The sequence below is a fragment of the Camelus bactrianus genome, chromosome 10 (genome assembly GCF_048773025.1).
Source record: "Camelus bactrianus isolate YW-2024 breed Bactrian camel chromosome 10, ASM4877302v1, whole genome shotgun sequence".
NCBI classification, from domain to species: domain Eukaryota; kingdom Metazoa; phylum Chordata; class Mammalia; order Artiodactyla; family Camelidae; genus Camelus; species Camelus bactrianus.
In genome coordinates this window covers 23,633,425-23,647,911 of record NC_133548.1, presented here as the reverse complement: position 1 = coordinate 23,647,911, position 14,487 = coordinate 23,633,425, and positions in this window count along the sequence as shown.

Here is a 14,487-nt window from a genome sequence, read left to right as displayed (position 1 = left end):
AGCCTGGCCCATGGCGTCAGTCCTGGGCTGTCCCGTCAGCACCTTTCCCATAGCTGTTCCTCCCCTTGGAGGTCTTTGGCTAAGGCCACCTTGAAGCTGATGAGCAGGGCCAGGCTCCTCTTGGATTAGAGGCTCTAACTTACTCACATCTCTAGATGTCCCTCTCCCTTTCTCTTGTTCTGATCCCCCCCAGTGAGAATGCTCATCCCGATGACATTGCTGCCTTGCTGGCATTACAGGGACCATGGCAGTAGGAAAGTAAAACCCAGCTTCAATGGGGCTTTCAACTTAAGCCTTTTCCCTCCCTCCCCTGGAGCCCCACCCCAGTGTGGTGCAACCTCGTCCTAATGGGTCACCAGACTGGAGAAACCTGAACAGTCGGAGGCCAAAAGAAGCACTTGATGACAAGAGGGTGGGGAGGAGAGCAGGGGGAAGAGGAGGGGGTGCTTCTGAAGGGGACCTAGGGAGGGAGGGGAGGCCAGGGAGAGGCACCGGGGCTATTTACTTTCAAGTGGAGATGCATTTTATATTTCAACATTGTAGTTTTTATCATCGTGGAATCTTATGAGGTTGATGTGAACGGGGCCCTGTATGCATTGTTATGCTATTTGGTTTTGATAAAAAGTGGCATTGTACAAGATGTTCCCTGGCCACGTAAAACCTCGCTGCCGAGCTGATGGTGGCTCAGAGCCATACCACAGGTTGTGCAACGTGGTGGCGGGGGAAACAGAGCCGCTTCTCAGGGATTAAGGCTGGTATTTCAACTTGAACTTTAAGAAAGAGATTGAAGGAACAGGAGCCATGGCAAGAAAGGAAAAGAGAGAGAGAAAAAGAGGACTGAAAGACAGGAATAATGGAAGACAGGAAGAAAGGGACATGAGAAGGAATGAAAGAACGAAAGCAAGAGAAAGATGGTATCATTTAATGGGGAAGAATCTCTTTGTAAAATGGGAGAGAGCTAATAGGTTCTGAAACAGATGAAATTCCTTTGCTCTTTTTGCGACTTTCCTTCCTGTCTACCTTGGTCCCAAAGCACTGCTGTATCTTTAAGGATATTCTTTTCTCTCCTTCTTTCCATGAAAGAGTCAGAGTTGAAACGTCTGAGGCGCTCCTCTCAGTTTTGTAGATTTTGGATAGGCTAGCAGTGCACTTTCATTGGCCCGAAGACCCAGATGCTTATCCTCACTTAAATCTCAGCGCTGGGTGTTTGTCAGTGGCCTCGATGAGATGTGAGGAGAGAAGGAAACCGCTCTCTTCTCATCACTTTCCTTTCATTTTGTCTCCTTAGAAGCGAAAAGCTAAGACCTACCCAAGGCTCTTTGAGAAGATCCATTAGAGGCAGGTGGTAGAGTGGAATGAACACGACTTTTGGAGTCAGATGGGGGTGCCTCTGAATATCATATGAGGTGGTAAGAAAGTTAGAAAGCACTGAGCACATTTGAGGTGTGGGATGACTCTTGGTTTCCTTGTTGACAGCTCATCTCATCTTACTAGAAAATTGTGGGTCATTGTCTTGTTAGAAAAAAGAAAACAAATCTATTTCTTAATCTGTAACTCCTAACCCTCCACTTGAGTAATAAACTTGCAGACAGTAAAAAAATTTGACCCTATTTCTAAGAAAAACTCAACCACAGTGTTGGAATTCAAACAAATGGCTCCCACCTGGTGCTGTCTCTAACGACTATGACCCAGTTTAGAAAGAAATCGATCCAGTTGCGGTTGAGTCCCTGGAAAACCCTGGCGAACCATGTCCAGACTCACCACATGCAACAGATCTATGACTTGCCAAGGTGAGTGGTTGGCAGTTGAGTCGGGATACAGTTGAGTTCCTCTTCTGTTGTCATCAAAAATTGTGTACCATCTGATGTCCTCCTGAGCAGACCTGCACTTCATTAAAGAAAACCTGTCTAGGCAGGAAACAAACTTATGATTACCGAAGGGGAAAGGGGGTGGGGGAGGGATAAGTTTGGAGTGTGGGATTAGCAGATACAAACTACTATATGTAAAATAAACAACAAGGTCCTACTGTATAGCACAAGAACTATATTCAATATCTTGTAATAAACTGTAATGAAAAAGAATATGAAAAATTATATATGTGTATATATGTATAACTGAATCACTTTGCTGTACACCACAACATTGTAACTAACACAACATTGTAAATCAACTATACGTCAATTAAAAAAAAGAGAGAACATGTCTAGGACTTCCAGCTCCTCCTCTCCCTGGGTCTCCCACACTGTGCTCTGCACTCCTACAACCCTGCCCGAGTCGCAGTTTCCAGATTATGCAGCACTACTGCACACACCTGGGCCGTTGCACATGCTGCTCCTTCTGCGTGCAGTTCCCTTCTTTACCACCTCTATCTGATGAACGCCTGCTCATCTTTTATGATTCAAATCCAGCCTCAACTCCTCTGTGCAGCCTTTCCTGACCCATTCCCCTGGAAGAACCCACCACATCCTTCTTTGGACCTCTAATGTACCTTGAACAGACCTCTCTCATAGCCCCTGTGCCTCAGTCCATTTACCCGGAAGATCTTTGGGTTTAATGACAATGTTGATTAATTTCGTATCCTTAATACCTAGCACTGTGCCGGGCGCATACTGGGGATTAACTTTTGATTGTTGAATGAATACATGAATGGGAGTGAAACAAATGATTGGGATAAAGAAAACTTCAGACAATTTAGTGAGATATCTAAAAAAGCAAGAGGTTGGTTTTAGTGTTCTGAGCTATTTTAAATTTTATTATAATTGCAAATTTATTTAAACTTTCTTCTAACAAATAACCAACACCTTCACCAGGCAACAGTACTTGTCATATGACATGATAAATATACAAGTTCAAGACCACATGTGAAGAAAAACCCCACAAAACTCTGAAATAAAAAAAAGACCACATGTGCTTTCTGAATAAACTGAACAAGAATATGAGTTTTTAAGATTATATGGAAATCTACTGTGCTAATGAAGAGGAAAGGAAAAAGAAAGAACAGAAGAAAAGAAGATTAAATTATTGAACCAGAAACTATATTAGATGCTTTCACACACATGATTTCATTGGCTCTTCACCAAAAGCCTGCAGAAGTAGTTACGCTTATCCCATTTTATGCATTGGAAATTCTGGCCCAGAGAAGTTTTATACCTGGTAGACATTAAAAGTTGACCAAAACATGTCTGCCTCTGAATTCCAGGGGCTGTAGAATTCCGGAAGTTGGAGTATGAAAAGTTTAGCAGATCATCTAATCTTACTCCTTGAATTTACAGATGAGGAAACTAAAGCTCAGGGACATAGGAGTTTTGCCTCAGGTCACCCAGCAGTTGGTGGCAGTGGTGAAATTCAACCTGAGGTCCCAAAAACTCAACCTTGTGAGGCTGTAGGACAATGGTTCCTGAACAGATGAACACGTGGTCCCAGCCCACCCCACTATGGTGTCTGGGTCAAGTTTATGTGCCTGCAGTGCTGGGAGTGGCTAACATCAGAGTTTGGAGACAAAAACAATTTCAGAAATTCCAGAAATCATGCAACTTTAGGCTGATTCTGGGGAAAGGGAGAGAGGAATCTGCATATTTGACTGATCCAAGCATTTTTTTTCAAATTGGCATATGGTCAGTTTACAAAGTTGTGTCAATTTCTGGTGTACAGCATAATGTTTCAGTCATCCATGTTCATACATATATTCCTTTTCATATTGTTTTATTATTGGTTGCTACAAGATATTGAATATAGTTCCCTGTGCTGTAGAGTAGAAACTTGTTTTTTTTTTAATCTATTTTATATATAGTAGGTAATGTCTGCAAATATCGAACCAAGTAAAGGGTTTTTTTCACCCTCTTAAAATAGATACGTATTTATGCACAGCCAGAAAACACTACAGATTAAATGGCCATTTTAACTCATTACCTTTATCTATTTTTCACTTTGGTGATCTGTGCTGGTCTTTTAATGGTGCAGTAGAAGACTATGCAATTATTTCAGTGAATTTAACATTTTCTTTCTCATCTTCCATTAAGTGATAAATATCAAAACTTAGGAATTCATGAAAAAATTTATGAATTTTTCATCCAACATTCTGCAGAATTCCTGTTGGCTTTCAGAGACGTGCGTGCTCAAATGAGCTGGCTTGGTAGGAAGAGCTGGTGCGCACCTGGGCTGACTGTCTCCCGGGTGCTGCTCCAAGTGCTTTATAGGTATTATTTAATGTAATGGTGGTAAGAGCCCACTTTTAGGTGTATAATATGGTGAATTTCAACAAATATATACATATACATAGCCACACCACAACCAAAATATCAAATATTTCCATTACTCCAAAGAGGGTGCTTATGTCCATTTATAGTCAATGCTGTCCCCTCACCCCCAGGCAGCCACTGATCTGTTTTATGTCCTTTTCTAGAATAGCATAAAAATGAAAGCATACAGCATGTAACCTTTTGTTCTGGCTTCTTTCGCTTACCATGATGCTTGTGAGATTCACCGGTGTTGTGAGTTTCTTATTTTAATCATCCTACTTTACCCATGAGGAAACTAAGTCCCAAGCTGGCTCAGTGACTCACTCAAGCTTCTGACTGGAGGAGGCGGAACTCAAAGCCAGCAGGCCTGATCTCAGTGCCTGCGCTCTCACTCACGTCTCCACATCTCTGCACTCGGGGGCAGGGCAGCCCTAGTCTTTCCCCCTGTCCTACCTACACTGAGTGGTCTTGGCTAAACGCTTTGTTTGTTTGGGTTTCCCCCCACCGTATAATCATAAGGCTAGTTTCACACGTGGACCCACAGATGTTGAGCAAAGAACACAAGCTATGTATTTTTTTCCCCCTGTTTTCAGGTTTGAGCAGAAAATGTTCCAGTATAAGGCTACAGCAGAACAACTTGGCCAAGAAACACGCACTGTTCCTGTGCTCCCTAAGGACGTGTCTTTGCCCCCTGCCCTCGGAATCTCTAAATCTCCGCCCTTAGCTCTGGCTGCCACACAGTTGGAATTGGGTGAATATTTACTGAACGATGACCATGGTGTTTATTCAGTCACTAGCTAGTTCAGCCACTTGCTAGCTGGGTGACCTTGAGCAAGTAGTCTAGCCACATCCCCACCGGCATTAGGCTCTTCTTATTTTCCTTCTGTCACAATTATCTCCAGGATTGAATTAAAGTTCAGGTGTGATCATGTTCTGAATCATGTAAAGAACTATGAGAATGTAGGATATCATTGATTCACTCAACAAACATTTATCAACCACCTACTATATGCTTGGCCCTGGACTAGGCAGGGATAATAGCAGGGAAAAGACAGACTCATCCTAACAAGGGAGGAGATTATGCTGCTATCTTGAGTGACTCGTGCCCACCAAGGGCTCCCAGCATGTTCATTTTGTCAAATATATATCTACAGTGGGGATCATAATGGCTAACATTTATCAAGTCCTTTCTGGGTGCCAACTATGGTGCTGAGAGTTCGTTGCATATATGTTCCTTTATTTAATCCTCACAATAATCCTCTGAGGCTCCAAGATTCCTGTTTTCCAAGTGAGGAAAAAGAAGCTCAGAGCACTGAGTGACATTGCAGGTGAATGACTGGGCTGGGATTTGGAACTGAAGCCTAAGCTTTAAATCACTGTATTCAGTGGTTTTTAAATTATCTCATATTCACTAGAAATTGAACAGCAAGCACTGCCAGCAGGACTGCCACGATGCACAACTCCCAGGACGTGCGTACCACTGCCTTCACTGTCTACATGAGTCACCCCCCTGGAGTGGTGCAGGGCATGGCACATACAGCTTAAGGGACAGCCCTGGCCAAGAGGAAAGCAAGGTTATCCTCGGTGACCTAGTCTTCAGAAAGGACAGTGCTCGACACAGGGAAGGCCCTTAATAAATAGCTGTTGAATTTTAAAAAATGATCTTGGCTCTCTACTGGGTTAAGCACTCACCCACGAGTCTACAGTCTCAAAGACATCTATGCTAGAGAGATGGAAAAGCTCACAGTCACTGTAAGAGTGGAGGTCACCAGAACAACCCGAGCTCATCAGCTCACTCCCTCCCAGGCAGTGAGCCCGTGTTCCAGAGTTTGAGAAGATAGGGAAGAAGGTATAAAATCACATGCCTTCCTCTAAATCACAGGAGGCTTCATGGACGAGATGTGCTTCTCAGAGAGCTATGAGAGTAGGAAAAGGGAGGCACCAATGAAGCTGGAAAACCTTTTTTAACACGGAAACTGCAGCATAAACACAGTGGCAAGTAATGTGACGATTACGATCTCGTATTTAAAAAATGGAAAATCTTCCAGGATTCCTTTATAAAGAGAAGGACTCTTTTTCAAGAGGAAGAATAGAAGAGAATTCCTCTATTATTCTTCAAATGACTTCCTCATTTCACTCTGCACGAGTAAATCTTCCTTTTTGTTTATTTATTTCTCAAGCCAGAGGTTCCCAAACTTTCCCAGTAAAGGCACCCTTAGAGTCTCAGTAAACTCCACAGTGTCCTAAGCCGAAAGACAGACCTCGTGGTCACATTATTACGTGGTTAGGTTCATGCAACTTTATAAGCATTTGTCAGCTAACAACTTAGTATCTATTAAAAAAATAATACACATACATCAAAACATAAAAAAAACTTAATCCTTTTTTGCTTTTTAAGAAGAAAAGAGACAGCTTTATTACTTTGTTGGACCAAGGGGACCCACAGCAGGCTAGTGCCTTTAAAACTGTGAACCCCCCAAAAGAGTTTAATTCTTAAATAACTGCAGTTACTTGCTAATGAGATGTATGGGCACTGTGCAACTTCTCAAACTTCAGGATCAGCTTGGGTACTGCCAGCCTAATTTTCTATTCCATAATTTTCACAAAACTGAGAGTATTATACTGTCTGATGTCTTGCATGTGGAGGGAAAACCACAGAGATGGGGGGAAACGGTCTTGACCCAACATCCAGAGGAAGGCGGTTGCAGGCATTGGTTCAGAATTTCACTCTCAGGGTGAATCTCTTGACCTTTCCTCGTTTGCAACATGGCTGCTGCAGTCCCAACTATCAAGTGAACGACGCAAGGAAGAAGGAGGAAAGGTGGTGCCAGCCTCATCTGATCCCTTTTAACAAGGAACCGAAAGTTATTCCAGAAACTTCCCCCAGCTCCTGAAGGTGTCCTCCCGCCGCTCTCATGGGCGAGACACTGGGTCATGTGCCCATCACAGGCTGCAGGGAAGGCTGGGAAAGCCATCATTTAGCGGGATAAAAGTGCTCCAAGTCAGGGCTCAGAAAGCAAGGACGGGGTGGATATTGGATGAACGGACAACAGTATCTATTACACGGCCACGTTTACTCATACAAAGATCCGTAGGACAAGAATTAATTCCTGCTCCCAATAGCCTCAGGTCAAACCTGGAGACAAAAAGACCTTCCCTCGAATTTTAACAACTATATAAAATGATAGATAGGCATCTATTGCTATGGGAAGGTACTTAATTTGCCTAGGGGGGTCAGAGAGATTTCTAGGAAGGGGCTGACCACACGGTAAAAGAAAGGCATTCTGGAAGAGGAACAGCAAGCACAGAGGTCCAGAGATGTGAAAAAAAGTGTTACATGATTTGAATAGCACATGATCCAGTGTCTAGAGCACAGGACGGACGGCAGGAGGGTGGGGGTGGCAGGAAAAGATACTGAACAGGTCATGGAACCAGCTCTGTAGAGAATCGTGAAAGAAGGGCAGGGAACATCCATCACTTTTCTTTTGTCCTCTGGCCCGTGTGACTTCTTTTGGGGCAATGCTCTTTTCACACTCTGCAGATCTGCCAGTTTTGTGGCTCAACCTTCGGTTTCCTGCACATGGACTCCTAACCCAACAGAACCAGAATCCTTTCAGGAACTGATGTGGATGCTGAATGAGGGACCCCCGTCCTAAGGAAGACATAAACCTGGGGCTGCCAGTAGCCATGCTTCCGTCCTTCAGAGAGAGCTTGCCTGCAGAATGGGGCAGGCTAGCGGGCCGGGGTGGTCGGGTGGACATCAGTGAACTAATTCTAACACCTTGGAACCAACTGAACTGAAGCCACCCATAACTTACTTAAACTAATAACATTTCTGCTTCTATTTAAGCCAGGGTTGGCTAGTTTTTATTAAGCTAGTTTGAATCGCGTTCCTATCGTTTGCAGTTGGAAGGGTCATGACAAACTGGCTACAAACTGGAAGCAGGAAGACCCATCATGAGGCTCTCACCATAGTCTCCTGGCTACTGGCTCTGCCTTCATGGACTTCAAGAACACCTGGCCTGGCTGCAGGGGAGAGAAGCATGTCTTTTCCGGTTATTTCCACCGTCCCCACCTTAATGTCCATGAGCAGTCTGAGAGAAGCAACGATTCTCACCCAGCTGGCTGGCTGGCACCCACTCCCTGCCCTGCAAATGTCAGCTGCCTTCCTGGGCTGTTATCTGACTCTGTTGTCAGCCAGTGGCGTCCAGGAACACATGGGACTTCCAGGAAAAGTGATGTTTTACAAGAGCAAATGCAAGAGGCCAGAACTGATGGTAACTCTAGCAGCATGCACACAATGAAGGCCTCTGGTACTCAGGAGCCTGGCACGAGCTCCAGCAGTCAAGATAACGAGCCCATTGACAGACCTTTCTGAGCCGGTAATGCAAATCCTCAGAGGCCATAGGGCTGGCCGAGGCAGGACATACCACTTCTTCCCAGGAGTCTCACCTACAGATTTTAGTGCATCTTTCTTCCAAAACCCGCCACTCACTAGCTGGCTGAGCCTGGGAAAGTTACTTCACCTCTCTGAGTGTCTGCTTCTGTAATGTTAAGTAGGCTTGATAACATGTAGTTGCTAACATACATTGAGTGAGCATGCTGAGCACACTACATGGTCACCTCCCTCTGCAAGGACTGACATATTTTGAGATTTAATCTGGGCCTGTCATTGTTGTTATTAGTGGTACCATAAGGACCATCAACTTCAACTTGATCTTTTAATGAATGAGGGAAGTGACACCAAGAAGCAGTGAATGACTTGCCTAAATTCATACGGCCTACTCCATGACAGAGCAAAATCTACAGCCCAAGTCTCATTCAGATCAAGATAATACCCCAAAGCAACAAAGATGGTGGAGTATCTATAAATTATTTACCCTGGAATACATGTGAGTTCTATGGAGAAAACTTTAAAATCCTAATGCAAAATGTAACTGATCTGAATAGATGGAGATTGGAAATAGTCTGTGTTCTTGAATGGGCAATTTCAGATCATAATGGTAACAATTATTCTCAGATAAGCCTGTTAGATCGAACAATGAGAAAGCTGTATAATGTGAGAGTTGGTTTGGTATAAAGGAACCCATATGCACAGATCTACACTGATGAAAGTGTATATGGATTATTTAAGCTGAGTTATTTAGTGAAATTAAGAACATATGCATCGCTGATGGCCCAGTGATCCCATTCCCAGGCATAAATCCCAAAGAAATTCTTACTGAGCTCTGAAAGGGGTAGGTTCTATTATTGTTTGCAATTATTTGCCCCTCTTTCCCAAGAAGAAGACTACACACCTCCACTCATCTCCGTAAGATTTTCAGTGCCTGATCGTAGGAGGCTGTTTTCTCTGCCCCAGTGTCAGGTTTGGCCGCATAACTTGCTTTGACCAATGAAACAGGAGTGGAAGTGATGTATGCCAGTTGGAGCAGACGTTTCAAATGCTATTGCTTGTTTCCTCCAGCTCTCTTGCTCTTTTCCCTCTGGCAGCAGTAGGGCTTGTCCTGAAAAAGGGCTGTTCCTTCGTCCTGGATCCTGGAAAGAAGACACATGGAATTCGAGGGAGCCTGTTGCCACCAGCTACAACACGTGGCATGGACAAGAAAGGAACCTTTGTGGTTATCAGCCACTGAGTGTCTTGCTTTGCTTTGTTTACTATAGCAGCAAAACTGACCAGTACAGGGACATATGAAATAATCGTTCACTGCAGTACTATTCATGGTAGCAGATAGTTGGGGTCCATGGCTGATAAAACATGGTGCACACTGTGGGTATTAAGCAGTCATAACATGCAGAAGATTACATATTCACATACAGATGAGGAAACTGAGGCTAAAAGATGTTCAGTTGCTTGCTGAAAGTTACACATTTTGTAATAAATCCAGCTCTATCTGCCTTAAAGCCCATGCTCTGGGACACATATTGGCTCCCTATGAGAAGTGATGCCAGGCAGACAAAATGGGGTCAACATTCCTCACCCTAACTCATCTATGGATAGGTAGTGGAGGTGGTTCCAAAGATTAGCTTCATTTTCCCCTCAGTTTTAGGGGAATCTATACAGTGTCAGATTTGAAAAGAAATATGTGTTGGTTTGGAACAGAAACAAATATCAAGAGAGACTTTTGGACTTAGTTTTTAATACAGAAAGAATTGGGGATGAATAAGGTTACAGAAAAGTCTCCTCTTGGAAGAGAAGAAAAGAAGGTACCATGATGCAGAGAAACTGGGTCATCATAACCAGCATAACATCAGTGCCCCGTGCTGATGAGAAGAGCTTCCTCTTGCACAACTCTTGAAGCTATTGACTCCAGTGGCCCAGAGCCCCTTGGGCATGCTCATCTCATCATTCAAAGTAAGAACAGTTTCTTGTTGGCAGGTCCAAGGAATCTCACACAACTCCAACTGACCTCTGAAGCTCAATTATCTTTATCAACCTGTTTTAACTTGAAGATGGATAAAAATTAAAGGACTTGGTGTTTTAATCACCTCAGGGCAAATAATCCTAAAATTCATACAGAACCACAAAAAGCCCAGAATCGCCAAAGCAAGCTTGAGAAAAAAGAACAAAGCTAGAAGTATAATCCTCCCAGTCTTCAGACTATACTGCAAAGCGGGTCATCAAAACAGGACGGCAAGGGCACTAAAGCAGACACATAGATCAATGGAACAGAATAGAGAGCCCAGAAATAAAGCCGCACACCTATCGTCAATTAATCTGTGACAAAGAAGGCAAGAACATACAATGGAGAAAAGACAGTCTCTTCATTAAACGGTGTTGGGAAAGCTAGACAGCTGCATGTAAATCAGTGAAGACAGAACACTCCCCTCACATCATACACAAAAATAAACTCAAAATGGCTTAAAGACTTAAACATAAGACATGATACCATAAAACTCCTAGGAAAGAACATTGGCAAAACATTCTCTGACATAAATCGAGCAATGTTTTCTTAGTTCAGTCTCCTAAGGTGAAAGAAATAAAAGCAAAAATAAACAAATGGGACCTAATCAAACTTAAAAGCTTTTGCACAGCAGAGGAAACTATGAATAAAATGAAAACACAACCAGTGGACTGGGAGAAAATATTCTCGGAGGTATCTTTTGGGGAACATAAGCATACATTTTAGGGGGTACACATCTAAGGATGGAAGTGCTGCGTTTTAAGTCATACCTGTGTTCACTTTTCTCGATACTGCTTAACAGCCTTCCAAAGTCACTGAAGCACTTTATACACCCACTAGGGGTATATGAGCGTTCTAGTTGCTCTACATTCTCACCAGCATTTCCTGTTGTCTCCCTTTTCATTTTAGCCGTTATAGAGGGCAAGACTGGCTATATAATTTGTAGAAATCAGTGAAAAATGAAAATATGGACTGCCCTTTCTTAAAATTTTAAAGAATTTCAAGGGAGATTGCCAAGATGACAGAGTAGAAGGAAAACTAGTTTATCCTCTCCCAAGAATACACCAAAAACTTTATCTACATAAGGAACCATTCACACGAAACACCTACTGAACTTTGGCAGAATATCTCATACTTAGGAAATTCAAGAAGAATCCTCACAAAAATGGATAAACAACAAGTTTCTTCTGTATCACACAGGGAACTATATTCAATATCTTGCAATAACCTGTAATGATAAAGAATATGAAAGCAAATAAATGTATGTATATGTATAACTGAAACATTATACTCTACACCAGAAACTGACATAACATTGTAAATGGACTATGCTATAATAATAATAATAATAATAATAATAATAATAATAATAATAATAATAATAATAATAAGACACACACAAGAATTTCAAGACAGTGACAGCAAAGCATTAAGCCAAGTGCAGGAGCCTTTCCAGAGTGAGCCCTGGGTGACTGCACAGTCCACGTGCTCATGAAGCCACCCCTGGAGGTGGGTATGCAGTTGTTGCACATTATGATTTTAATTACATTTCCTTGATGATTAATGAAACTGAACATATTTTCATTTGTTTATTAGCCATCTTGATATCTTCTTTTAAAAGTAGCCTATTCATTTACCTGTTTGATTTTTTAAAATTTGTCTTTTGAAAATTAATGGGTAGAAATCTGTCATATTTTCTGGATATGAGGTCTTCATTACACCTGGAAATGAAGAGTTGGATATTTCCTGGCTACAAGGTCTTGTCACGTAGATAAACATATGTATTTGTGTACGTGTGTGTATTAAGTCCCTTCTCCCACTCTGTGGATTGTCATTACAGTTTCTTCATGGTATCTTTTGTTGAACAAGTTATTAGTTTTAAGACTTTTTGATTTATGAATTTTTTAATGATTAGCAATTTTGTATCATACTTGAGACATCTTTGCTTACCCCAAAGTCATGAAGATACTATCTTCTGTTTCGTTCTGAAAACTTTATTATTTTATCTTTGTGCATTTTGATCTAAAAATTTATCTGGAACTGGTCCTTGTGTATAGTTAGATGAAGGAGGGATCAAGATTGATCTTTACATATATCTGGCTGTCTAATAGATCCAGTACATTTTTCTTAAAGACCATCTTTCCCTCACTGCATTGTAGAATCACCTTTGTTGTATTTAGGCAATTATAAGTGAGTCAGTTTCTAGATCCTCTATTCCCTTGCCTTGGCCTCTTTGCTCTCCTCCTTCCAATACTAATCTATCTTAAAGTTCTCAGTATTTGGTAGGGTAGGTCTTCCATCTTTATTCTTCTTCTTTAAGATTGCCTTGTCTGTTCTTGACCCGATGCATTTCCATATAAATTTAAGAATCACTTTGGTGTTTAATGTGGCATTGCATTCAATCTATAGCTCATTTGAGAACTGACATCTCTACAATATCGAGTCTTTCAGTTCACGAATACGTTGTATTCCTTCATTTATTTATGTTTTCTTTGATTTCTCACAATAGTGTTTTACATGTTTTAGCATAGAATTCTTATATATCTGTCATTTGATTTACTTGTAGATACTTAATTTTTTATGTTATTGTAAATGGTAATTTTATTTTTTCTTCCAGTGTTATTGAGATATAATTGACATACAGCTCTGTATATAAGTTTAAGATGTACAGCAAAATGATTTGACTTACCTGTATCATGAAATGATCACCACATTAAGTTCAGTGAACATCTATCATTTCATATGGATACAAAATAAATGAAAAAGAAATTATTTTTCTTATGATAAGAACTCTCAGGATTTACTCTCTTAACAACTTCCATATATAACATACAGCAGTGTTAATTATATTAATCATGCTGTATGTTATATCCCTAGTACTTATTTATCTTCTAATTGGAAATTTATACCTTTTGATCATCCAATTTTCCTTCCCCCGACCACCCCCATCCCCCACCTTATTTAGGACATGCCCCGTGCTGCTCGGAAGTCCAATCCTGCCTGGCCACCAGAACCAGGTGCACAAGGTCTGTCCCCTATGTGGGCTGCATGAACTCCCTTGTTGTGGATGGACAGTGGCTACTGCTGCAGTGCACTGGTTAGTGGGGCTGGTCCCCCAGTGGGCTTCAGCCATGGCTGTTGTGCATGCTAGTGGGCGGGGTTATTATTCTGCAGGCTGCCAGGCTCAGCTGAGGTGCTGGAGTGGGTGGGGCTTTCAGCAAAGCGTGCCCACTGGCGCTAACAGGTTAGAGTGAGAATTCCAAAATGGCCCTGCTAGCCCCGGTGCTAGCAAGGTAGCCTGAGATTACACAAATGGCTCCCTCCAATGTCTCAGTCCCCCAGGAGCATTCCAACTGATTCCTGCCACTCTGACAGATGCTTCAAGATTAGTAAATGGGTCTCATTTACCTATGATCCATGTGCTTTTCAATCTGGTGTTTTTGAGCTGGATTTTGTGTTGAGTGAGTCTGAGCACAAGCCCTTTAGGAGTGGATTTTCCATTCCCTGCAGTTCTGTAATTTTCCTGGGTGAATTCCTTATTGTTTTTCAATGTCTCTCCTGTACAGGATCTAGGGGTTGCAGTGTCTGATATGGAGGTCGAATCCCTTATTCCTTAGAGAACAGATCCTTATCTTTGTGATAACTCCCGTGGATCATTGCAGTTGGAGTGTGGTTTTTTCCTTTGGTGAGACCATATCTCTGCCTCTCCTACCCATCTCAATGCTGTGCTTTTACCCTTTGTTGTGGAGGTTCTGTTTATCCAGTTTTCAGGTCCCTTTCCAAGGGAATTATTCCACATGTAGTTGTGGATTTGTTGTGTCCACAGGAGGGGGTGAGTTCAGGATCTT